This window comes from Pelobates fuscus, chromosome 3 (assembly GCF_036172605.1).
Source record: "Pelobates fuscus isolate aPelFus1 chromosome 3, aPelFus1.pri, whole genome shotgun sequence".
Lineage (NCBI taxonomy): Eukaryota > Metazoa > Chordata > Amphibia > Anura > Pelobatidae > Pelobates > Pelobates fuscus.
Window position 1 is genome coordinate 394,832,119 of NC_086319.1, and position 25,894 is coordinate 394,858,012.

Consider the following 25,894-nt stretch of genomic DNA (forward strand, 5'->3'; position numbering starts at 1 on the left):
ACTCAGCACTCTCACCCACATAACACACAGCACTCTCACAACTATCACACACAGCATTCTCACACACAGCACTCTCACACACAGCACTCTCTAACCCATCACACACAGCACTCTCACACCCATCACACAAAGCATTCTCACACACATCACTCTCACACACATCATACACAGCACTCTCACACACAGCACTCTATAACCCATCACACACAGCACTCTCACACACATCGTACACAGTACTCTTACACACATCACACTCAGCACTCTCACACACAGCACTATCACAATCAGCACTCTCACACCCATCATACACAGCACTATCACAATCAGCACTCTCACACCCATCATACACAGCACTATCACACACAGCACTCTCACACACCACATTCTTACACACATCACACACAGCATTCTCACACACACCACTTACCGCACCCTCACATACCACTTACCGCACCCTCACACACAGCACCCCTCACACACAGCATCCATCACGCACACATACTGCACCCCTCACATACACACAGAACCCCCCCAACACACTGCACCACACACATACACAATAGTTCCAAACACACACATATATATACATACACACACACACACACACACACAGCACCCCTCACACATACTGCACCCCTAAACACATTACATTCCAGACACACACTAGATCCCTTACCCAACTCTGGATCATCTACACACATATAAACACTAGATCCCTATATACACTCTGAATCCGTTATAAACACACACTCACTAGATCTCCTACACATTCTGGGTCCTTCAAACACACACTAGACTCCTATACACATACACACACACACACACACTACACTCTTAACATATACACTCTGAATCCCCTATATACACACACACACACACACACACACACTAGATTCCTTGTAAGCAAACACATACTACACCCCTAAACACACACTTTCTACAAACACTACATCACCTATACACACACTCTATAGCCTGTTTGCACACGTGCTACATCCCCTTTACATACATTCTCTACAGCCCCTAGCCACATATGCATCACATTACACCACAGGCACAACATGTCTAAAACTAACCTTATTACACAATACCACACCACAATCAGCTCACTCTACACACACGCAATACCACAAGCAGACTCCAAACACATGCACAATACTCTTTCCTGGCATTTTTGTCTCCTGGTATCCAGTTATAGAGACACCAGAGACAAGTTGCAAGGAAACACAGTGCAAGCATGTTATTAAATTTGCTTGCACTGTGCAGAACAAATACAGGTTTTTTTTTCTCATGCTAGAGCTCTTCAGCAGAGCTCTGCGCATGGTCTGCCCTGGAAGAGCATTGAACCAACATGCTCACTTTGAGAGGGGGCGTGCTTGTCATTAGTGATGACAAAACACACCTCCTCTGACCCGCCCCATTCTTAGTGGGCCGCTGGGATAAAAAAATGCCCGGGCCGAATTTTTCTCCCAGTCCGGCCCTGGTTCCATGCATTTTGGCCCTGCGGTCGGTCACAAACAAGGGAACGAAAACAGGCGAATTGCCTGTGTTATAGAGCCTGGAGAGGGTTTGAATGAATTCCCTTGTTTGAGGGGTTCTTTCTACCGAACGGCGGGCAATTCGGTAGTTTCTATACGAATTTCTGGGAGTATGGAGGTCTCAGCGGTGTTTGCCTAGTCGAGTGTACGATTTTAGTTCCAGACACTCGACGGCAAAACACCGCTGTTCGGGAGTTTAAGATGGCCGCCGCCACGTGTTCGTTTCCCGAATGGCGGCCACCCAGAGGACAAAGAACACATTACACTGATTGCCAATTACCCGTTTGCAACATTGTTGCAAACGGTAATTGGAGGCACACTTATTCCTGGGTGGTCTGGTTGTTCGGTAGTTTCACTCAGTATAATGAATGGAGTGATTCTACCGAACAATCAGCTGAATGCTGCATACATATAACCCAGGTTAACTGAACACATAAATACATACATGATATTAAAGGCAGTATTACTGTAATATGCTCCACAGTCTTAAAGGTACAGTATCCCAAAAGTCCCAATATTTCCACAGATGATTTTAAAAGGGCCAGCAGCAGCAATATAAAGTACAACATACCCAAATATAGTGCTTTAAACGTACCAATATTCCAGGGGCCATAGTCAGCAGGTAAGAGGCAGGCAGCCAGGCCCCTCCAATACCCAGTGGCGAGGCGGGTTCCGCCACAATGAATAATGCACAATACACTAAAAATGTAATATTTGGCAGCGGTGGGATTTGAACCCGCGCCTCCAAACAGACTGGAGCCTAAATCCAGCGCCTTAGACCGCTCGGCCACGCTACCTTCGATTACAGGCACACAGCTTATTATCAGGAACACGTACAGTTGGTTTCAGTTTTTTTCCCACTTCTTTTCACGGTGGGGTTAAATTGTCTGTCGAAGGGTCACAAGTACCTGCAATTTCTGTTGTTGTTGTTTGAAAACCACAAAGGACAAGAAATCTTCGACTGAGACTTGAGTAGAGGAGATTTTACCTACAGCAGAGGAATGATTCCTTTGAAGTAAGTACAAATACATTTTGGAATTCTCAAAGTGAGATGTTGTTTTATCCAATTAGGTAGACGATTCCTTTGGAGTAAGCACAAATACATTTATGGAATTATCAAAGTGAGTTGTTGTTTTATCCAATTAAGCAGACGTTTTAAGAAATGTTTTGGGTGATTTAACTGGAACACGTACAGTTGGTTTCATTTTTTTCTGCCTTTTTGAACGGTGGGGGTAAATTGTCTGTTGAAGCGTGACGAGTACCTGCAATTTCTGTTGTTGTTGTTTGAAAACCACAATGGACTAGAGGTCTTCTACCGAGACTTGAGAAGAGGAGATTTTACCTGCAGCAGAGGAATGATTCATTTGCAGTAAGTACAAATACATTTTGGAATTCTCAAAGTGAGGTGCTGTTTTATCCAATTCAGTAGACGTCTTAAGAAATGTTTTGGGTGCTTTAAAGCTGAAGCAGGATGTTCTTTTCTATAAGAGTTATTATTGGCTTGATTAACAGCTGTTCATGCGTGGCAAATTTTACTTGCCACTTTGAAGTAAAAAAAAGCCCATTTTAAATCCCAGACGAAAAGAGCCATGAACGTGACTCTGTTTTCAGTGATCATATGAGTTGACAAATGGACAATTTGGCCTTTATGAATAATGCACAATACACTAAGAATGTAATATTTGGCAGCGGTGGGATATGAACCCACGCCTCCAAAGAGACTGGAGCCTAAATCCAGCGCCTCAGACCGCTCGGCCACGCTACCTTCGATTACAGGCACACAGCTTATTAGCAGAAACACATACAGTTGGTTTCAGTTTTTTTCCCACTTCTTTACACGGTGGGGTTAAATTGTCTGTCGAAGGGTCACAAGTACCTGCAATTTCTGTTGTTGTTGTTTGAAAACCACAAAGGACAAGAAATCTTCGACTGAGACTTGAGTAGAGGAGATTTTACCTACAGCAGAGGAATGATTCCTTTGAAGTAAGTACAAATACATTTTGGAATTCTCAAAGTGAGATGTTGTTTTATCCAATTAGGTAGACGATTCCTTTGGAATAAGCACAAATACATTTATGGAATTATCAAAGTGAGTTGTTGTTTTATCCAATTAAGTAGACGTTTTAAGAAATGTTTTGGGTGATTTAACTGGAACACGTACAGTTGGTTTCATTTTTTTCTGCTTTTTTTTCACGGTGGGGGTAAATTGTCGAAGCGTGACGAGTACCTGCAATTTCTGTTGTTGTTTTTTGAAAACCACAAAGGACTAGAGGTCTTCTACCGAGACTTGAGAAGAGGAGATTTTACCTGCAGCAGAGGAATATTCATTTGCAGTAAGTACAAATACATTTTGGAATTCTCAAAGTGAGGTGTTGTTTTATCCAATTCAGTAGACGTCTTAAGAAATGTTTTGGGTGCTTTAAAGCTGAAGCAGGATGTTCTTTTCTATGAGAGTTATTATTGGCTTGATTAACAGCTGTTCATGCGTGGCAAATTTTACTTGCCACTTTGAAGTAAAAAAAAGCCCATTTTAAATCCCAGACGAAAAGAGCCATGAATGTGACTCTGTTTTCAGTGATCATATGAGTTGACAAATGGACAATTTGGCCTTTATGAATAATGCACAATACACTAAAAAAGTAATATTTGGCAGCGGTGGGATTTGAACCCACGCCTCCAAAGAGACTGGAGCCTAAATCCAGCGCCTTAGACCGCTCGGCCACGCTACCTTCGATTACAGGAACACAGCTTATTAGCAGGAACACGTACAGTTGGTTTCAGTTTTTTCCCCACTTCTTTTCATGGTGGGGTTAAATTGTCTGTCGAAGGGTCACAAGTACCTGCAATTTCTGTTGTTGTTGTTTGAAAACCACAAAGGACAAGAAATCTTCGACTGAGACTTGAGTAGAGGAGATTTTACCTACAGCAGAGGAATGATTCCTTTGAAGTAAGTACAAATACATTTTGGAATTCTCAAAGTGAGATGTTGTTTTATCCAATTAGGTAGACGATTCCTTTGGAGTAAGCACAAATACATTTATGGAATTATCAAAGTGAGTTGTTGTTTTATCCAGTTAAGTAGACGTTTGAAGAAATGTTTTGGGTGATTTAACTGGAACACGTACAGTTGGTTTAATTTTTTTCTGCCTTTTTTCACGGTGGGGGTAAATTGTCTGTCGAAGCGTGACGAGTACCTGCAATTTCTGTAGTTGTTTGAAAACCACAAAGGACTAGAGGTCTTCTACCGAGACTTGAGAAGAGGAGATTTTACCTGCAGCAGAGGAATGATTCATTTGCAGTAAGTACAAATACATTTTGGAATTCTCAAAGTGAGGTGTTGTTTTATCCAATTCAGTAGACGTCTTAAGAAATGTTTTGGGTGCTTTAAAGCTGAAGCAGGATGTTCTTTTCTATAAGAGTTATTATTGGCTTGATTAACAGCTGTTCATGCGTGGCAAATTTTACTTGCCACTTTGAAGTAAAAAAAAAGCCCATTTTAAATCCCAGACGAAAAGAGCCATGAACGTGACTGTTTTCAGTGATCATATGAGTTGACAAATGGACAATTTGGCCTCTATGAATAATGCACAATACACTAAAAATGTAATATTTGGCAGCGGAGAGATTTGAACCCACGCCTCCAAAGAGACTGGAGCCTAAATCCAGCGCCTTAGACCGCTCGGCCACGCTACCTTCGATTACAGGCACACAGCTTATTATCAGGAACACGTACAGTTGGTTTCAGTTTTTTTCCCACTTCTTTTCACGGTGGGGTTAAATTGTCTGTCGAAGGGTCACAAGTACCTGCAATTTCTGTTGTTGTTGTTTGAAAACCACAAAGGACAAGAAATCTTCGACTGAGACTTGAGTAGAGGAGATTTTACCTACAGCAGAGGAATGATTCCTTTGAAGTAAGTACAAATACATTTTGGAATTCTCAAAGTGAGATGTTGTTTTATCCAATTAGGTAGACGATTCCTTTGGAGTAAGCACAAATACATTTATGGAATTATCAAAGTGAGTTGTTGTTTTATCCAATTAAGTAGACGTTTTAAGAAATGTTTTGGGTGATTTAACTGGAACACGTACAGTTGGTTTCATTTTTTTCTGCTTTTTTTTCACGGTGGGGGTAAATTGTCGAAGCGTGACGAGTACCTGCAATTTCTGTTGTTGTTGTTTGAAAACCACAAAGGACAAGAAATCTTCGACTGAGACTTGAGTAGAGGAGATTTTACCTACAGCAGAGGAATGATTCCTTTGAAGTAAGTACAAATACATTTTGGAATTCTCAAAGTGAGATGTTGTTTTATCCAATTAGGTAGACGATTCCTTTGGAGTAAGCACAAATACATTTATGGAATTATCAAAGTGAGTTGTTGTTTTATCCAATTAAGTAGACGTTTTAAGAAATGTTTTGGGTGATTTAACTGGAACACGTACAGTTGGTTTCATTTTTTTCTGCTTTTTTTTCACGGTGGGGGTAAATTGTCGAAGCGTGACGAGTACCTGCAATTTCTGTTGTTGTTGTTTGAAAACCACAAAGGACAAGAAATCTTCGACTGAGACTTGAGTAGAGGAGATTTTACCTACAGCAGAGGAATGATTCCTTTGAAGTAAGTACAAATACATTTTGGAATTCTCAAAGTGAGATGTTGTTTTATCCAATTAGGTAGACGATTCCTTTGGAGTAAGCACAAATACATTTATGGAATTATCAAAGTGAGTTGTTGTTTTATCCAGTTAAGTAGACGTTTGAAGAAATGTTTTGGGTGATTTAACTGGAACACGTACAGTTGGTTTAATTTTTTTCTGCCTTTTTTCACGGTGGGGGTAAATTGTCGAAGCGTGACGAGTACCTGCAATTTCTGTTGTTGTTTTTTGAAAACCACAAAGGACTAGAGGTCTTCTACCGAGACTTGAGAAGAGGAGATTTTACCTGCAGCAGAGGAATGATTCATTTGCAGTAAGTACAAATACATTTTGGAATTCTCAAAGTGAGGTGTTGTTTTATCCAATTCAGTAGACGTCTTAAGAAATGTTTTGGGTGCTTTAAAGCTGAAGCAGGATGTTCTTTTCTATGAGAGTTATTATTGGCTTGATTAACAGCTGTTCATACGTGGCAAATTTTACTTGCCACTTTGAAGTAAAAAAAAGCCCATTTTAAATCCCAGACGAAAAGAGCCATGAATGTGACTCTGTTCTCAGTGATCATATGAGTTGACAAATGGACAATTTGGCCTTTATGAATAATGCACAATACACTAAAAAAGTAATATTTGGCAGCGGTGGGGTTTGAACCCGCGCCTCCAAACAGACTGGAGCCTAAATCCAGCGCCTTAGACCGCTCGGCCACGCTACCTTCGATTACAGGAACACAGCTTATTAGCAGGAACACGTACAGTTGGTTTCAGTTTTTTCCCCACTTCTTTTCACGGTGGGGTTAAATTGTCTGTCGAAGGGTCACAAGTACCTGCAATTTCTGTTGTTGTTGTTTGAAAACCACAAAGGACAAGAAATCTTCGACTGAGACTTGAGTAGAGGAGATTTTACCTACAGCAGAGGAATGATTCCTTTCAAGTAAGTACAAATACATTTTGGAATTCTCAAAGTGAGATGTTGTTTTATCCAATTAAGTAGACGTTTGAAGAAATGTTTTGGGTGATTTAACTGGAACACGTACAGTTGGTTTCATTTTTTTCTGCTTTTTTTTCACGGTGGGGGTAAATTGTCGAAGCGTGACGAGTACCTGCAATTTCTGTTGTTGTTTTTTGAAAACCACAAAGGACTAGGGGTCTTCTACCGAGACTTAAGAAGAGGAGATTTTACCTGCAGCAGAGGAATGATTCATTTGCAGTAAGTACAAATACATTTTGGAATTCTAAAAGTGAGGTGTTGTTTTATCCAATTCAGTAGACGTCTTAAGAAATGTTTTGGGTGCTTTAAAGCTGAAGCAGGATGTTCTTTTCTATAAGAGTTATTATTGGCTTGATTAACAGCTGTTCATGCGTGGCAAATTTTACTTGCCACTTTGAAGTAAAAAAAAAAGCCAATTTTAAATCCCAGACGAAAAGAGCCATGAACGTGACTCTGTTTTCAGTGATCATATGAGTTGACAAATGGACAATTTGGCCTTTATGAATAATGCACAATACACTAAAAATGTAATATTTGGCAGCGGAGAGATTTGAACCCACGCCTCCAAAGAGACTGGAGCCTAAATCCAGCGCCTTAGACCACTCAGCTAACGCTACCTTCGGTTACAGGCACACAGCTTATTAGCAGGAACACGTACAGTTGGTTTCAGTTTTTTTCCCACTTCTTTTCACGGTGGGGTTAAATTGTCTGTCGAAGGGTCACAAGTACCTGCAATTTCTGTTGTTGTTGTTTGAAAACCACAAAGGACAAGAAATCTTCGACTGAGACTTCAGTAGAGGAGATTTTACCTACAGCAGAGGAATGATTCCTTTGAAGTAAGTACAAATACATTTTGGAATTCTCAAAGTGAGATGTTGTTTTATCCAATTAGGCAGACGATTCCTTTGGAGTAAGCACAAATACATTTATGGAATTATCAAAGTGAGTTGTTGTTTTATCCAATTAAGTAGACGTTTTAAGAAATGTTTTGGGTGATTTAACTGGAACACGTACAGTTGGTTTCATTTTTTTCTGCCTTTTTTTCACGGTGGGGGTAAATTGTCTGTCGAAGCGTGACGAGTACCTGCAATTTCTGTTGTTGTTTGAAAGCCACAATGGACTAGAGGTCTTCTACCGAGACTTGAGAAGAGGAGATTTTACCTGCAGCAGAGGAATGATTCATTTGCAGTAAGTACAAATACATTTTGGAATTCTCAAAGTGAGGTGTTGTTTTATCTAATTCAGTAGACGTCTTAAGAAATGTTTTGGGTGCTTTAAAGCTGAAGCAGGATGTTCTTTTCTATAAGAGTTATTATTGGCTTGATTAACAGCTGTTCATGCGTGGCAAATTTTACTTGCCACTTTGAAGTAAAAAAAAGCCCATTTTAAATCCCAGACGAAAAGAGCCATGAACGTGACTCTGTTTTCAGTGATCATATGAGTTGACAAATGGACAATTTGGCCTTTATGAATAATGCACAATACACAAAAAATGTAATATTTGGCAGCAGTGGGATGTGAACCCACGCCTCCAAAGAGACTGGAGCCTAAATCCAGCGCCTTAGACCGCTCAGCCACGCTACCTTCGATTACAGGCACACAGCTTATTAGCAGGAACACGTACAGTTGGTTTCAGTTTTTTTCCCACTTCTTTTCACGGTGGGGTTAAATTGTCTGTCGAAGGGTCACAAGTACCTGCAATTTCTGTTGTTGTTGTTTGAAAACCACAAAGGACAAGAAATCTTCGACTGAGACTTGAGTAGAGGAAATTTTACCTACAGCAGAGGAATGATTCCTTTGAAGTAAGTACAAATACATTTTGGAATTCTCAAAATGAGATGTTGTTTTATCCAATTAGGTAGACGATTCCTTTGGAGTAAGCACAAATACATTCATGGAATTATCAAAGTGAGTTGTTGTTTTATCCAATTAAGTAGACGTTTTAAGAAATGTTTTGGGTGATTTAACTGGAACACGTACAGTTGGTTTAATTTTTTTCTGCCTTTTTTTCACGGTGGGGGTAAATTGTCTGTCGAAGCGTGACGAGTACCTGCAATTTCTGTCGTTGTTGTTTGAAAACCACAATGGACTAGAGGTCTTCTACCGAGACTTGAGAAGAGGAGATTTTACCTGCAGCAGAGGAATGATTCATTTGCAGTAAGTACAAATACATTTTGGAATTCTCAAAGTGAGGTGTTGTTTTATCCAATTCAGTAGACGTCTTAAGAAATGTTTTGGGTGCTTTAAAGCTGAAGCAGGATGTTCTTTTCTATAAGAGTTATTATTGGCTTGATTAACAGCTGTTCATGCGTGGCAAATTTTACTTGCCACTTTGAAGTAAAAAAAAGCCCAATTTAAATCCCAGACGAAAAGAGCCATGAACGTGACTCTGTTTTCAGTGATCATATGAGTTGACAAATGGACAATTTGGCCTTTATGAATAATGCACAATACACAAAAAATGTAATATTTGGCAGCAGTGGGATGGGAACCCACGCCTCCAAAGAGACTGGAGCCTAAATCCAGCGCCTTAGACCGCTCAGCCACGCTACCTTCGAGTACAGGTACACAGCTTATTAGCAGGAACACGTACAGTTGGTTTCAGTTTTTTTCCCACTTCTTTTCACGGTGGGGTTAAATTGTCTGTCGAAGGGTCACAAGTACCTGCAATTTCTGTTGTTGTTGTTTGAAAACCACAAAGGACAAGAAATCTTCGACTGAGACTTGAGTAGAGGAGATTTTACCTACAGCAGAGGAATGATTCCTTTGAAGTAAGTACAAATACATTTTGGAATTCTCAAAGTGAGATGTTGTTTTATCCAATTAGGTAGACGATTCCTTTGGAGTAAGTACCAATACATTTATGGAAGTAATGCTGCCAGCCAGGCCCCAAAAGATATTTTACTAACTTCTGAACCCCTGGTCTGATTCATGCCATTTTTTGATATGTTGTTCCCCTGAATGGATTGATATGCTGTAAAAACTGTATTTCTCCTGCCTGTTATAATTGCATCTTCTATTGTATAAGATAATTGAATCACAGGCAGAGGGGAGAATTTTGTGTGGGCTGTAACCTCTGTTTTATTGGCTACTGTAGATAACGTGTGTGTCCCTCCCCTGCATGGGAGCAGGGCATAAAAGAAACTGTAGTTTGAATACTTGTTGTTGTTACTTCCAGTAAAGTCTTGTTCCAGCATTAAGCCTAGGCTCATGTGTGGATTATCCGGCGATACCAGCGATTTGTTACTCTGTGGATTACTTGGTGATTTTATTTTATGGGAAGAAGGGAATATTTGACGGAGTAATGGATTGTACCGTCACACGTTATACCCGGCATGTTCCCCCTCCCCCTCCTGTTTCTGTGGAGGGTCATGAGGAGTTCGAAGTAGCTGCTGTGCATGACTCTCGATTTCTCAGGGGTCACCTCCAGTACCTGGTGCATTGGAGGGGCTATGTGCCTGAGGAACGCAGTTGGATTTCCGTTGACGCTGTTTTCCCATCCTTGCCTTGTGTGTTCCTTCCATTCTCATTTTCCTGCCAGGCCAGGTCCTACCCGCCCAGTGGGCGTGTCTTCAGGGGGGGTACTGTAGCGGTACTTACCTTATCCGGGGGCCGGCCGAGGTCCTCAGTTCCCGCCGCGTTGTCATGCCTTAACTATGGTATCCTCTTACTTCCTGGTTCCACGGAGCTTAGCCACCCCCCTTTATGACACGGTCTCCCTATTTAATCCGACCGCACCAGCTGATCGACGCTGGATTATTGAACTACGTTCCGTACTCACGAACCGGCTGCAACATCGTTGTGAAAGCCCTCTGTTACCGGACCGGACTGGAAGACTTCAAGTTCCCTTCACCTCTCCTCATCCACGACTAAAGCTGAACTCTCTCCTTCCAGGATAACCGCCTCTGAGGAGATCCCGGGAACCAGTGTTCTATGTGCCGGAAGCTAAGTAAAACCTCTGTGATAAGCGTTGCATCTCAAAGCTGTCATTTCCTGTCTCCAAAGTCCTTCGATAAAACAAACCCGTTACAGCTAACTTCAACTCATACTTTATCTCAGTTAGCTGCATCTGTCTTGCTTCAGTTAAAGTCTATGGAACATTTATTGTAACTTCTTATCACCTAATTCATTAATACTACTAAGAGACTCTTTCTGATTCAGTGTCTGCTAATTACTACCGTTTACTACTTAAAGCTACAGTGCCTATAATTGTGGACTTCAGTTATCGTTTACTACTTAAAACTACAGTGCCTGTAATTGTGGACTTCAGTTATCGTTTGCTACTTAAAGCTACAGTGCCTATACTTGTGGACTTCAGTTATCGTTTACTACTTAAAACTACAGTGCCTGTAATTGTGGACTTCAGTTATCATTTACTACTTAAAGCTACAGTGCCTATAATTGTGGACTTCAGTTATCGTTTACAAATTAAAGCTACAGTACCTGTAATTGACTTAAAGTCAATACCTTTTACTTTTTATAATAAATATTCAAACTATAAGAAATCTGCAGTTGTGTTCCTTCATAACAAATGTTTAGACGTGACACGCGTGCAGCTCGCTCTGGGCTCGAATGACGGCGGGCACTGACCGCAGGATGCGGTCACGTGTCCCGCCTAGCTCCAAGAGCGCGCCGCGCGTCTCGGGCACACTCTTAAAGGGGAAGTGGGAGCCGAAAATTAAAACGGTCTCCTATTGGCCCCTGTCATCCCACACTCCCCATACACTCACATTTTGGGGGCGTGGAGATGACAGGGGCCAATCAAAATAAAAGTTTTAAAGGGTATTTATACTTACTTCTCCCTTATCTCCCTGCCCTATCGTGGTTTCTGTTTCAGTTCCCTTTATCGCTTGTTGTGTTCAGTTGTGATTTCTCGTACTTGACCTTGGCTTTGTATTTGACTCAGTTTATCTCTTTATCCCTGTTTTGTCTTGGTTGCCGGCTTACTGATTACTGTGTACCAGACCTTGGCTAGTTCTTGTTTTCGCTGTCTCTTTGTACCCTTGACCTCGGATCGTTCCTGACTCTGTATTTCTCTCCTCTACGTCGAGTCCGGCCATTCTAAGGTCCGATAAGACGTATCTCTGCTCTATTTTGTCAATTGTTGGACTAAATCTTGCGAGTTGGGGTAAACTACCGTGACACTCATGCCATATTACTGTTGTTGTGGATCAGAATGTTGATCTTTGTTATATTCAGAGGAAACCCAAATTGTTGTTACAAGTGCAATTGGAGAAGCGAGAATTAGACACCAGACACGTGTTGGTATTCAAAATAAGCCTGTGACATTTTATTCATCAGCTGGGTTTTATACATTAAAAAGTAAGTGCTTACGTGCAAATACTCATAGAACAGTAATAGCAAGGGAGTACAGATAAGACATAGGGATGAGCGACTTGTACACATAACAAATAAGTTTCAAGGTAAGAGAGAACAAAAAGATTAGAGCAGAGACATCTTAGGTGGGGGCTCTCTGCTCCCGGAACTTAGACATATATGGTCTTAAGTGTTGTTTAAGCATCAAGCATTTCCTGAGTCCAAGTTAGCCAATTTTAATATAGGATATCATTATATGACACCTATAAGCTTGAGCCTTGGAATCAAGATAAATTCTATCACACTGTTTACTTTGAGTTGCTAGTATTTGTTGTTGTGGCATTACCGGCATGCATGTACCTTTTATGCACATCAAAAAAAAGAATAATAATAAAAAAGAACATCCCAAAATGTGTTCAGCAACATCTCCCGAGTACAACAGTGCTTCCAATGTACAGGTTTTATGGGTTTTTGCAAACTTACAGGGGTCAAATGTAGGGCTTTCCCTTTTCCATGTTTGCACATTGAAATTTGCCAGATTGGTTTGCTGGGCCTATGTTGCCTTTGAGACTGTATAGGAGCCCAGGAATCAAAATTAACCTCATCATGGCATACCATTTGTAAAAGTAGACAACCCACGGTATCCAAAATGGGGTATGTCCAGTCTTTTGTAGTAGCCACTTAGCCACAAACGCTTGCCAAAATTAGCGTTCAGATTTGTTTTCTGCATTTATTTTACACAAAAATTGCACTTTTACTGGTGATTTAATCGTCGTGATAGGTTTACTGTTGTAAACACTCATATTTGTGTTCAGTGAAGTCTCCCGAGTATAACAATACCCCCCATGTACAGGTTTTATGGTGTTTTGGAATGTTACAAGGTGAATATAGTATGTCAAAAGTAAAGACTAGTGATGTTGCGAACACAAAATTTTCGGATCGCGAACGGCGAACGGGAACTTCCGCAAACGTTCGCGAACTGGCGAACCGGGCGAACCGCCATTGACTTCAATGGACAGGCGAATTTTAAAACCCACAGGGACTGTTTCTGGCCACAAAAGTGATGGAAAAGTTGTTTCAAGGGGACTAACACCTGGACTGTGGCATGCCGGAGGGGGATCCATGGCAAAACTCCCATGGAAAATTACACAGTTGATGCAGAGTCTGGTTTTAATAAATAAAGGGCAGAAATCACCTAACATTCCTAAATCACAATGGATATGGATTGACACCTGACATATGACATATTGACACCTTGAAATATGGATTGATACCTTGACATATGGATTGACACCTGTCCTCAGAGACCCTGATACACACTGACACAGAGCAGAATAGGGACTGTTCCCCCTACATAGGGTCACTTGGCAGGTATGGATTGACACCTGTCCTCAGAGACCATGTAACACACTGACACAGAGCAGAACAGAGACTGTTCCCCCTACATAGGGTCACTTGGCAGATATGGATTGACACCTATCCTCAAAGCCCCTGATACACACTGACAAAGAGCAGAATAGAGACTGTTACCCCTACATAGGGTCACTTGGCAGATATGGATTGACACCTGTCCTCAAAGCCCCTGATACACACTGACACAGAGCAGAATAGGGATGTGGAATAGTACCTGGGGAGCTGGGTGCCGTTGATGTGGAGCAAGACGCAGCAGCAGAAGAGGACTCAGCCGAGGAGGTTATGGAAGAGGATGGAGTAGGAGGAGTAGAGGAGGTGGCAGCAGGCCTGCCTGCAAGTCGTGGCGGTGTCACCAACTCCTCTGCAGAGCCACGCATTCCATGCTTGGCAGCCGTCAGCAGGTTTACCCAATGCGCAGTGTAGGTGATATACCTGCCCTGACCATGCTTTGTAGACCAGGTATCAGTGGTCAGATGGACCCTTGCCCCAACACTGTGTGCCAGACATGCCATTACTTCCTTTTGCACAATCGAGTACAGGTTGGGGATTGCCTTTTGTGAAAAGAAATTTAGTCCGGATACCTTCCACTGCGGTGTCCCAATAGCTACAAATTTTTTGAACGCCTCAGACTCCACCAGCTTGTATGGTAAAAGCTGGCGGGCTAGGGGGGCGTGTCCTAACTACTAAAGCGAGAAGTCGCCATGCGTACGCCAGGCATACTGTACGCAACATGCAGGAGGCAGAGGGAATCCTGGGGCAACAGGGTCTCCCCCCGGACTCGCTACTCACATCAAAGCCTCCAACAAACTCCACGCTCCCTCCATATTGGGGCAACGCCGAGGCTCCAACATTTGTCCCTAGAAACCTAGCCGGGAAATCATGTGCAACTTGAATGGAAAACGGGACTAACAGGTCAACCCTGCTTACAGAGACTCTCAGGTCATTGATCGTGTCAAGAGTAGGGGAACAACTTCAAAAATAGATTCCTGGCAAATTCGCAAAAAAAACGTGCAAACATGAATCCTGAAAGTACAGAAAGACAAAACCACAAGAATAATTTTTTGAAGACGACAAATAGCTGTGTGATATAATGTAGAAACATTTTATTCACCAGATAAAAAGAAAACAAACGACTTAATACAGTTTTTTTACAACTTTGCTAGTTTTGCATTGAATTTTTTAGCCAGCGCTTCCTTTAGATATTGCACTGAATATAGTAAACTCTGTAGTATGTTACTTTTAGTTGCCAGAAAAGCTAAATAATAGTTTTCACATTTGGTAGATAGCTTGTGTGTGCTAATATTCATACTTGCATTTTGAATTTTAAGGCAGTATTTCTTTTATAGAAGCAGATTTTGATATTTTTGTATCTTTTTAAACATATATTTTCTCAAGCCGCTTTGATAGGTTAACATTTCTTTAGTTTATTAATCAACGTACTTTTCCAGTATATCTAAAAATGTTTTACATATTTTCTGATTTTAATTGCCATGTGTACCTTTCGTATGCCCATGTGAAGCATTTTACCATTAAGGGCCCAGAGTGGGGTCATTTAAACAGATCATACCTCGAGTGCAGAGTGCGTTTAATCCGACTCGTTAATGTTAGTTATTCACTAAGCTTAGTGAATACATAGTTGGCTTAAAGATGTTTTCTAGTCAAGTTCTTGTGCCCCACAGTTCAAATTAACATTCAAATTACAATTCATGACAGATCACACAAGTGAATAGCCCTGCCAATGTCGTCTCAGAATTTTTTTGTTATCTAAGAAGAAATAAAAATGCATATCAACGAAAAATGCTGGCGGGCTAATAGTTTAGACAAGCCAACTGTCAGATGCTGGGCAAGGGGGTGACTTTGTGACATTGGCTTCTTACGCTCAAACATGTCCTTGACAGACACCTGACTGTGGGCAGATGAGCGGGGACTGCTCAAGGCGAGAGACGAAGTGGTGGATGGTTGAGAGGGGGCAAGGAGGACAGCAGTGGTTGACGTGGCTGAAGATGCTGGACCAGGAGGAGGATGGCGGCTTTGAGTTTGTGTGCTGCTTGTACTCATGTGTTGATCCCATAGGCGTTTGTGATGTGCGATCATGTGCCTTCGCAAAGCAGTTGTACCTAGGTGGGTGTTCCCACGACTTCCCACGACTCAGTTTCTTTTGGCACAGGTTGCAAATGGCATCGCTGTTGTCACAGGCAGACACACAAAAAAAATGCCACACTGCTGAGCTCTGCAATGACGGCATTCTGGTGGTGGACACAGCATGCGTTGATTGGCGTGCTGTCGGGCTGACCCCGGGTGCCGATGCATGCTGTCTGACTATGCCACTAGCTCCTTGCGACGACCTCCCCCTGCTTCCAACTCGTCTCCTCCTCCTCTCTGTCTCCCCATCTGAACTTTCCCCCTGTTCTTCTTCTCTTCTAGCGGGCACCCACGTGACATCCATGGACACATCGTCATCATCAACCACTTCACTTGTATCTGACAACTCAGCAAAGGAAGCAGCAGCGGGTACAACATCATGATCATCACACCGTACGTCCATGTGTGTAATGCTGCCTGCCTGAGACATAGACCAGATATGAGTGGCAATGTGCAGTGGCGGAGGTCTGCAGAGTACACGCTGTAGGCCTGACACACCCGCTTGAAGACAACTAACTGCTATTCAATCTATAACAGTGAAAAAAAATTTCTTTGTAAAAGCACGCTATACAGACACCAGATAGGATTGGCAGAGCACACGCTGAAGGTCTGACACACCCGCTTTAAGGACACAGACTGCTATTAGCTTACACTGAAAAACTTTTTTTCTTTGTAAAAGCACGCTATAGAGACACCAGATATGAGTGGCAACTGGCAAAGTACCCTGGCAGAGGTCTGCAGAGCACACGCTGAAGGCCTGACACACCCGCTTTAAGGACACTGACTGCTATTAGCTTACACTGAAAAACTTTTTTTCTTTCTAAAAGCACGTTATAGAGACACCAGATATGAGTAGCAACATACACTGGCAGAGGTCTGCAGAGCACACGCTGAAGGCCTGACACCCAGACGCTTGCAGACAACTAACTGCTATTCAATCTACAGTGAAACATTTTTTTTCTTTTTAAATGTCAAGCTTAAGCTATTGTGACACCAGATATGAGTGGTGGCACTGGGCAAATGGGCACAGTATCCACTGAGCCTGACACAGAAGCTGGCAGGCAGGCAACTGCAATTACATTACACAGAAAATTGAAAGAAAAAGCAGACTGATGTTCTAGCCCTAAAAAGGGCTTTTTGGGGTGCTGTCCTTACAGCAGAGATCAGATGAGTCCTTCAGGACTGTAGTGGACACTGAATACCCTAGCCTAGCTATCAATTTCCCTATCTAATGAGCAGCAGCTACACTTTCCCTCCTCTCACTAAGCATGCAGCTTCAGAATGAATCTAAAATGGATGCTGGGAGGGAGGTGGGAGGGTCTGGAAGGAAGGGTCTGTTGCTAATTTGCTGGAATGTGTCTGCTGACCGTGAGGCACAGGGTCAAAGTTTGCTTAATGATGACGAATAGGGGGCGGATCGAAAAGCGCATGTGTTCGCCCGCGGTGGCGAACGCGAACACGCTATGTTCGCCGGGAACTATTCGCCGGCGAACAGTTCGGTACATCACTAGTAAAGACAAATAAATCAATGGGACCTGATGGAATACACTCAAAGTTATTACAGTTATTAAAAGAGCTTAGTGGTGTACTAGCAAAACCATTAACAGATTTATTTAACCAATCATTGTTAACAGGGGTAGTTCCAGTAGATTGGAAGTTAGCAAATGTTGTGCCCATTCACAAGAAAGGTAGTAGGGAGGAGTCAGGCAACTATAGGCCAGTAAGTCTTACTTCAGTAGTGGGGAAAGTAATGGAAACCATGTTAAAGGATAGGATTGTTGAACATCTAAAAACACATGGATTTCAAGATCAGAGACAACATGGGTTTACTTCAGGGAGATCATGCCAAACTAATCTTATTGATTTTTTTGATTGAGTAACTAAAATAATAGATCAGGGTGGTGCAGTAGACATTTCTCACCTAGATTTCAGTAAGGCTTTTGAAACTGTTGCACATAGAAGGCTTATCAATAAATTGCAATCTTTAAGTATGGATTCCAATATTGTTGAATGGGTAAGGCAGAGGCTGAGTGACAGGCAACAGAGGGTTGTAGTCAATGGAGTATATTCGAAGCTTGGGCTTGTCACCAGTGGGGTACCTCAGGGATCTGTACTTGGACCCATTCTCTTTAATATTTTTATTAGTGATATTGCAGAAGGTCTTGATGGTAAGGTATGTCTTTTTGCTGATGATACTAGGATATGTAACAGGGTTGATGTTCCAGGAGGGATAAGACAAATGGCAAACGATTTAGGTAGTGATGTCCCGAATGGTTCGCTGGCGAATAGTTCCTGGCGAACATCGCTTGTTCGCGTTCGCAACGGACGGCAAACATATGCGCTGTTTGGTCCGCCCCTATGCATCATCATTGAGTAAACTTTGACCCTGTACATCACAGTCAGCAGACACATTCCAGTCAATCAGCAGCAGACCCTCCCTCCTAGTGGACAGCATCCATTTTACATTCATTGTGAAGCTGCATTCTTAGTGAGAGGAGGGAAAGTGTAGCTAATGCTGATTTGATAGGGAAATTGATAGCTAGGCTAGTGTATTCAGTGTCCACTACAGTCCTGAAGGACTCATCTGATCTCTGCTGTAAGGACAGCACCCCAAAAAGCCACTTTTAGGGCTAGAACATCAGTCTGCTTTTTTTTTTCTGTGTAATGTAATTGCAGTTGCCTGCCTGCCAGCCTGTGTGTCAGGCTCACAGCATATACTGTGCCCACTTGCCCAGTGCCACCATTTACTCACTGGTGTCACAATAGCTTGCATTTAAAAAAAAACAAAAAAAAATTGTGACTGTAATATAATAGCAGTCAGTTTCCTTCACTAGTGTGCATTTCAGGGCCTGCCCAGTGCCACCACTCACTCACTGGTGTCACAATAGCTTGCATTTAAAAAACAACAAAAACTTTTTTGACTGTAATATAATAGCAGTCAGTTTCCTTCACAAGTGTGCGTTTCAGGGCCTGCCCAGTGCCACCACTCACTCACTGGTGTCACAATAGCTTGCATTTAAAAAAAAACAAAAAACTTTTTTGACTGTAATATAACAGCAGTCAGGTTCCTTCACGCGTGTGCGTTTCAGTGCCTGCCAGGGCACAGTGTCACACCAGTGCAACTCATATCTGGTGTAACAGTAGTGTACATTTAAAAAAAAAATACAATTTTGACTGTAATAGATTGAATAGCAGTTAGTTGTCTGCCAGCGTGTGTGTCAGGCTTACAGCGTATACTGTGCCCACTTGCCCAGTGCCACCACTCATATCTGGTGTCAGAATAGCTTGCATTTAACAAAAAAAACACTTTTTGGACTGTAATATAATAGCAGTCAGTTTCCTTCACGCATGTGCGTTTCAGGGCCTGCCAGGGCACAGTGTCACACCAGTGCAACTCATATCTGGTGTAACAGTAGTGTACATTTAAAAAAAAAAAAATACAATTTTGACTGTAATAGATTGAATAGCAGTTAGTTGTCTGCCAGCGTGTGTGTCAGGCTTACAGCGTATACTGTGCCCACTTGCCCAGTGCCACCACTCATATCTGGTGTCAGAATAGCTTGCATTTAACAAAAAAAACACTTTTTGGACTGTAATATAATAGCAGTCAGTTTCCTTCACGCGTGTGCGTTTCAGGGCCTGCCAGGGCACAGTGTCACACCAGTGCAACTCATATCTGGTGTAACAGTAGTGTACATTTAAAAAAATAAATACATTTTTGACTGTAATAGATTGAATAGCAGTTAGTTGTCTGCAAGCGTGTGTGTCAGGCCTACAGCGTCTACTCTGCCAACTTCTGCCACTGCACAGTGCCACTCATATCTGTTGTCACAGTAGCTTGCACGCATAGTACCACTAATGGAAAAAAAAAATGACAGGCAGAGGCAGGCCATCCCGCAGGAATTGTTATGTATTGAGGTTTATGCAGTCCTCCTGTTATGCACTTGTTCTGTTGTGTTTAGTCTCTTTTGTGTTATGTCGTTATGTGTGTGTACTGAAGTAAAGAGATGTTCTATTTTACTACAATGTCTGAGAGCCATTTGTGAATATATAACATGCTAATACACTAAACTGGCGACGAGGATGGGATTTTCAATAACTAAACACAACAGAACAAGTGCATAACTTCACTATGCTGCCATCTACTGGAAGGAGGACTGCATAAACCTCAATACATAACAGTAATAGATTGAATAGCGGTTAGATGTCTGCCAGCGTGTGTGTCAGGCTTACAGCATATACTGTGCTCACTTGCCCAGTGCCACCACTCATATCTGGTGTCAGAATAGCTTGCATTTAACAAAAAAAACAACTTTTTGGACTGTAATATAATAGCAGTCAGTTTTCCTCACGAGTGTGGGTTTCAGGGCCTGCCCAGTGCCACCACTCACTCACTGGTGTCACAATAGCTTGCATTTAAAAAAAAACAAAACTTTTTGGACTGTAATATAATAGCAGTCAGTTTCCTTCATGAGTGTGCGTTTCAGGGCCTGCCCAGTGCCACCACTCACTCATATCTGGTGTCCCAATAGCTTGCATTTAAAAAAAACAAAACTTTTTTGACTGTAATATAATAGCAGTCAGTTTCCTTCATGCGTGTGCGTTTCAGGGCCTGCCAGGGCACACTGTCAGACCAGTGCAACTCATATCTGGTGTAACAGTAGTGTACATTTAAAAAAATAAATACATTTTTGACTGTAATAGATTGAATAGCAGTTAGTTGTCTGCAAGCGTGTGTGTCAGGCCTACAGCGTCTACTCTGCCAACTTCTGCCACTGCACAGTGCCACTCATATCTGTTGTCACAGTAGCTTGCACGCATAGTACCACTAATGGAACGTTGGAATTCAACACTCCTAATGTTCGACCGCCTGCTCCAACAAGAAAAAGCCGTTAACGAGTATTTGTATGACCGGGGTGCTAGGACAGCCTCTGCGGAGCTGGGAATTTTTTTGCCACGTTACAGGACGCTCATGCGCAATGCCTGTAGGCTTCATGCGCAATGCCTGTAGGCTCATGCGTCCTTTTGAGGAGGTGACAAACCTAGTCAGTCGCACCGAAGGCACCATCAGCGACATCATAACATTTGTTTTCTTCTTGGAGCGTGCCCTGCGAAGAGTGTTGGATCAGGCCGTAGATGAGAGTGAAGAGGAAGAGTTGTGGTCACCATCACCACCAGAAACAGCCTTATCAGCATCGCTTGCTGGACCTGCGGCAACGCTGGAAGAGGATTGTGAGGAAGAGGAGTCAGAGGAAGAATGTGGCTTTGAGGAGGAGGAGGAAGACCAACCACAACAGGCATCCCAGGGTGCTCGTTGTCACCTATCTGGTACCCGTGGTGTTTTACGTGGCTGGGGGGAAGAACATACCTTCAGAGAGATCACTGAGGACGAGGAACAGGTCATGAGTAGCTCGGCATCCAACCTTGTGCAAATGGGGTCTTTCATGCTGTTGTGCCTGTTGAGGGACCCTCGTATAAAAAGGCTGAAGGAGAACGACCTGTACTGGGTGTCCACGCTACTAGACCCCCGGTATAAGCAGAAAGTGCCGGAAATGTTACCGAATTATGGCAAGTCGGAAAGGATGCAGCAGTTCCAAAATCAATTAAAAAGTATGCTTTACACAGCGTATAAGGGTGATGTCACAGCACAATGGGAATCTAACAGGGGAAGAGGTGAAAGTAATCCTCCTCCTCCCACGACCACGCCGGCAAGGACAGTACGCTTTACAGATGTGTTGTTGATGGAGGACATGCGGAGCTTTTTAAGTCCTACGCATCGCCACAGCCCTTCGGGGTCCACCCTCAGAGAACGACTCGACCGACAGGTGGCAGACTACCTCGCCTTAACTGCAGATATCGACACTCTGAGGAGCGATGAACCCCTTGACTACTGGGTGTGCAGGCTTGACCTGTGGCCAGAGCTATCCCAATTTGCGATAGAACTTCTGGCCTGCCCCGCTTCAAGTGTCCTGTCAGAAAGGACCTTCAATGCAGCAGGAGGTATTGTCACTGAGAAGAGAAGTCGCCTAGGTCAAAAAAGTCTAGATTACCTCACCTTTATTAAGATGAATGAGGGATGGATCCCGAAGGGACTGACAGGGGCTGCCGGCCCGCCGCGTGATATTTAAATGCCTTGCTCACCCCAGTACCTTGCCCTGTCGTGGTTTCCTGTTCCTGGTTTCCTGAGAGTGCTTTATCATTATGAATCTGATTTCCTGGTATCCTGAACTTGGCTTTTCCCTGGTTATTCTGAATTCTGGTTTCCATGACTTGGCTTGTGTAAACGGTATTGTGTATTTTCCGGCTTCCTTGACCTCGGCTTTCCCTTTGACCATTCTCTGTCTCTAGCGTATTAGTCCGGCCATTCTAAGGTCCGGTTTACGCTCTGTCCTTTTATTTTCCTTTTCTTGCCTATGTATATGTTTACATAGTTTCTGCGTGCTGGACCACACTAGTAGTCGTGACATTAGGATTAAACTGATAAGAATAGTACTACTTAACACACCACTCCTATCTGGTGGCACATTAGATTGCACGCGCAGTGCCCCAAATTTGAAGTAGGAGGACCGACCAAGCATCTTTTTCCATCTCCCGGTTCCTAAAATCAATGCCATTGTAACCCTGTAACCCTTTTTTGCCCTCCTCCTGGCAACAAGCCGTAGCTAGCAGCAGTTACACCTTCTTCTGTGGCTGACAGGGATCCTGAGCCTCCGCTATAGTTGGGAGATCGGGACATCTTGTTCTGACGCAGTGCCTCCACTCAGTGCAACTTCTATTTATGGGGAACCCACCCCACTGAGTAGACGAGTACCCTCCACTTAATACCTCAGATACATGAAATAAATACAGACATGGGAATAAACACTGTATTGTGGTCAAAGGGATACACATATAACAGCCACATATAACAACGCAGTTCCTGGCTAATGTTAAACACAGTCACAAGAGTCTTTAGCAGCAGGAATGCAGACAACAAACTTCTCTTATTAACATTAATAACTACATCTGAACAGTTAAACTTCTAGGTACCTGCAGGTAAATTATGTGTACAACGTTGGGGCCCTTAGGTGTAGGTAGCGCTACCCAGGTACAGTTATAAGGGAGAATCCTGAAGCAATCTCTGGAGACAGTACCTTTGAGTGACTTCTGTAACTGCAGATATTTCCAGAGAGACCCAGCAGAATGTAGGACAGCAGCAGAACAGCAATGGCAATCCTTTCTCTTCCTTCTGCTGGCAGGATGCCAGAGCTCATTCACATTCCTGCAGAAAGTTCCAGAATCTGCAGGGAGTTGAACATAAAATGACAGTCTTCTAATTCTCCTAGCAGAGCAGTAGACCGTCTCCAACTTCTTGTAGTTGCAGTGCCTTCCCCTGTTATTATCTCACTGTCCCAGCAGTAATAGACCATATAAACAGATAGGAACACCCTTTCTTTATAGCAGACTGAGAGAACATGGCTTCTCCCCTGTCCTCTTCTTCCTGCCATCCTAGCCCCTCCTCCTCACAAGACAGGGCAAAGGGCAAAGTTCAATATCTCAAAACTTAAAGTAAAAACAGTAAAATATAGCAGTCTGTTACATCCTCCCCTCTGTAGAATCCTTGCCTTCCACTGGCAAGAGCAGTCCGTCTGGTTTATAACCGTTTAACAAGATGGCACAATACAATCTAATACAGGGAAATTCTATCACTCAATATTTCAGTCAAAGTATGCAATACATTGATTAACTTAGTGCACGTGTGGGGGTTCTGAGAATATGTGGGTTCCCCAATGTTGTCATAGGTCAAGAATCTCGGGGCCCTCCGATTTATTCTGCCTCTACCTAGGTTGCTTGGTGGTTGTCCACTAATTTCTTCATTACAGGGTCTTTCGCCCACACCATTGGGAAGGGATCTGGTAGATAGAGGTCCAGATCCTCGTATAGAGTTAGAGTCCCTAACTGGTGAATGAGGGACAAAGCTGGGACTTTCAGGATTCAATCCAGATGAGGGGGAAGAAGGAGAAGGAGCAGAGGTAGAAGGGACCAACTGTGTTTCTGGCGCTGTCCGCCAGTCTCTGTCAGGGCTGGAACCTGTAGCTTCTTCTTTATCATTAGTTGGTGAAGTCCCGCTGGGACCTTCTCCATGGTTGTCTTCTGATAGGGGACATAACAGGGATTAAACTGATAGGAATAGTACTACTTAACACACCTTATAATAAATCAGAGAGAGGCAATGCAAAGAGAGAAGAGTCTGAAGAAGAGGAGTCAGAGGAGGAAGGTGGCTTTGAGGAGGTGGAAGACCAAACACAGCAGGTGTCCCAGGGGGCTTGTTGTCACCTTTCGAGGACCCTTGGTGTTGTACGTGGCTGGGTGGAGGAAGAGACCTTCAATGACATCAGTGAGGACAAGGAACAGGACATGGCTAGCTTGGTATCCAACCTTGTGCAAATGGGGAGTTTGCGGTTGTGCAAATGGACTGTTTGCGGTGCGTTAAACGGGGAGTTTGGTCTGTCAATGTGAAGCGGGCATAACCCTTACACTACCTGATCGATACAACATCATGCCTGATGTTTTAAAGCACGTTATTCCAAACAATTTAGGAATGTTAGGTGATTTATGCCCTTTATGGATTAAAACCAGACTCTGCATCAACTATGTAATTTTCCATGGGAGTTTTACTATGGATCCCCCTCCGGCATTCCACAGTCCAGGTGTTAGTCCCCTTGAAACAACTTTTCCATCACTATTGTAGCCAGAAAGAGTCCCTGTGGGTTTTAAAATTCGCCTGCCTATTGAAGTCTATGGCGGTTCGCCCGTTCGCGAACATTTGCGGAAGTTCGCGTTCTCCGTTCGCGAACCGAAAATTTTATGTTCGCGACATCACTAGATTTAGGTAAACTAGAAAAATGGTCAAAGTTGTGGCAACTGAAATTTAATGTGGATAAGTGCAAGATAATGCATCTTGGTCGTAAAAACCCAAGGGCAGAGTACAGAATATTTGATAGAGTCCTAACCTCAACATCTGAGGAAAGGGATTTAGGGGAGGATATTTGTGATGACGTAAAGGTAGGCAGACAATGTAATAGAGCAGCAGGAAATGCTAGCAGAATGCTTGGTTGTATAGGGAGAGGTATTAGCAGTAGAAAGAGGGAAGTGCTCATGTCATTGTACAGAACACTGGTGAGACCTCACTTGGCGTATTGTACGCAGTACTGGAGACTGTATCTTCAGAAGGATATTGATACTTTAGAGAGAGTTCAGAGAAGGGCTACTAAACTGGTTCATGGATTGCAGGATAAAACTTACCAGGAAAGGTTAAAGGATCTTAACATGTATAGCTTGGAGGAAAGATGAGACAGGGGGGATATGATAGAACCGTTTAAATACATAAAGGGAATGACCATAGTAAAGGATGAGACTATATTTAAAAGAAGAAAAACTACCACAACAAGAGGACATAGTCTTAAATTAGAGGGGCAAAGGTTTAAAAATAATATCAGGAAGTATTACTTTACTGAGAGGGTAGTGGATGCATGGAATAGCCTTCCAGCTGAAGTGGTAGAGGTTAACACAGTAAAGGAGTTTAAGCATGCGTGGGATAAGCATAAGGCTATCCTAACTATAAGATAAGATAAGGCTAGGGACTAATGAAAGTATTTAGAAAATTGGGCAGACTAGATGGGCCGAATGGTTCTTATCTGCTGTCACATTCTATGTATCTATGTATAATGCTCAATTCGGTTTGCCTGCCAGATTGGCTTGCTGGGTCTGCGTTTAAAACCCGAATAGTTTATTAGATATACATTAATATCGAGATCAACGTTTCAGCCCTGTTCTGGGCTTTCCTCAGGATCAAAAATACATACAAATGT

At 42.8% G+C, this 25,894-nt stretch overlaps 7 non-coding genes across 7 annotated transcripts; all 7 read right to left on the bottom strand.

Annotated features, from left to right (window-relative positions):
* Window positions 1–2,253: 2,253 nt before the first annotated feature.
* TRNAL-UAG (transfer RNA leucine (anticodon UAG)) lies at window positions 2,254–2,335 on the bottom strand. Its single transcript has one exon. It is a non-coding gene; the product is annotated as a tRNA-Leu (tRNA).
* An 886-nt stretch (window positions 2,336–3,221) lies between these two features.
* On the bottom strand, window positions 3,222–3,303 carry TRNAL-UAG (transfer RNA leucine (anticodon UAG)). Its single transcript has one exon. It is a non-coding gene; the product is annotated as a tRNA-Leu (tRNA).
* Window positions 3,304–4,185: 882 nt separating this feature from the next.
* On the bottom strand, window positions 4,186–4,267 carry TRNAL-UAG (transfer RNA leucine (anticodon UAG)). The gene has a single exon. It is a non-coding gene; the product is annotated as a tRNA-Leu (tRNA).
* An 882-nt stretch (window positions 4,268–5,149) lies between these two features.
* Window positions 5,150–5,231, bottom strand: TRNAL-UAG (transfer RNA leucine (anticodon UAG)). Its single transcript has one exon. It is a non-coding gene; the product is annotated as a tRNA-Leu (tRNA).
* Window positions 5,232–6,815: 1,584 nt separating this feature from the next.
* On the bottom strand, window positions 6,816–6,897 carry TRNAL-UAG (transfer RNA leucine (anticodon UAG)). Its single transcript has one exon. It is a non-coding gene; the product is annotated as a tRNA-Leu (tRNA).
* An 810-nt stretch (window positions 6,898–7,707) lies between these two features.
* On the bottom strand, window positions 7,708–7,790 carry TRNAL-UAG (transfer RNA leucine (anticodon UAG)). Its single transcript has one exon. It is a non-coding gene; the product is annotated as a tRNA-Leu (tRNA).
* An 884-nt stretch (window positions 7,791–8,674) lies between these two features.
* On the bottom strand, window positions 8,675–8,756 carry TRNAL-UAG (transfer RNA leucine (anticodon UAG)). The gene has a single exon. It is a non-coding gene; the product is annotated as a tRNA-Leu (tRNA).
* Window positions 8,757–25,894: the final 17,138 nt, after the last annotated feature.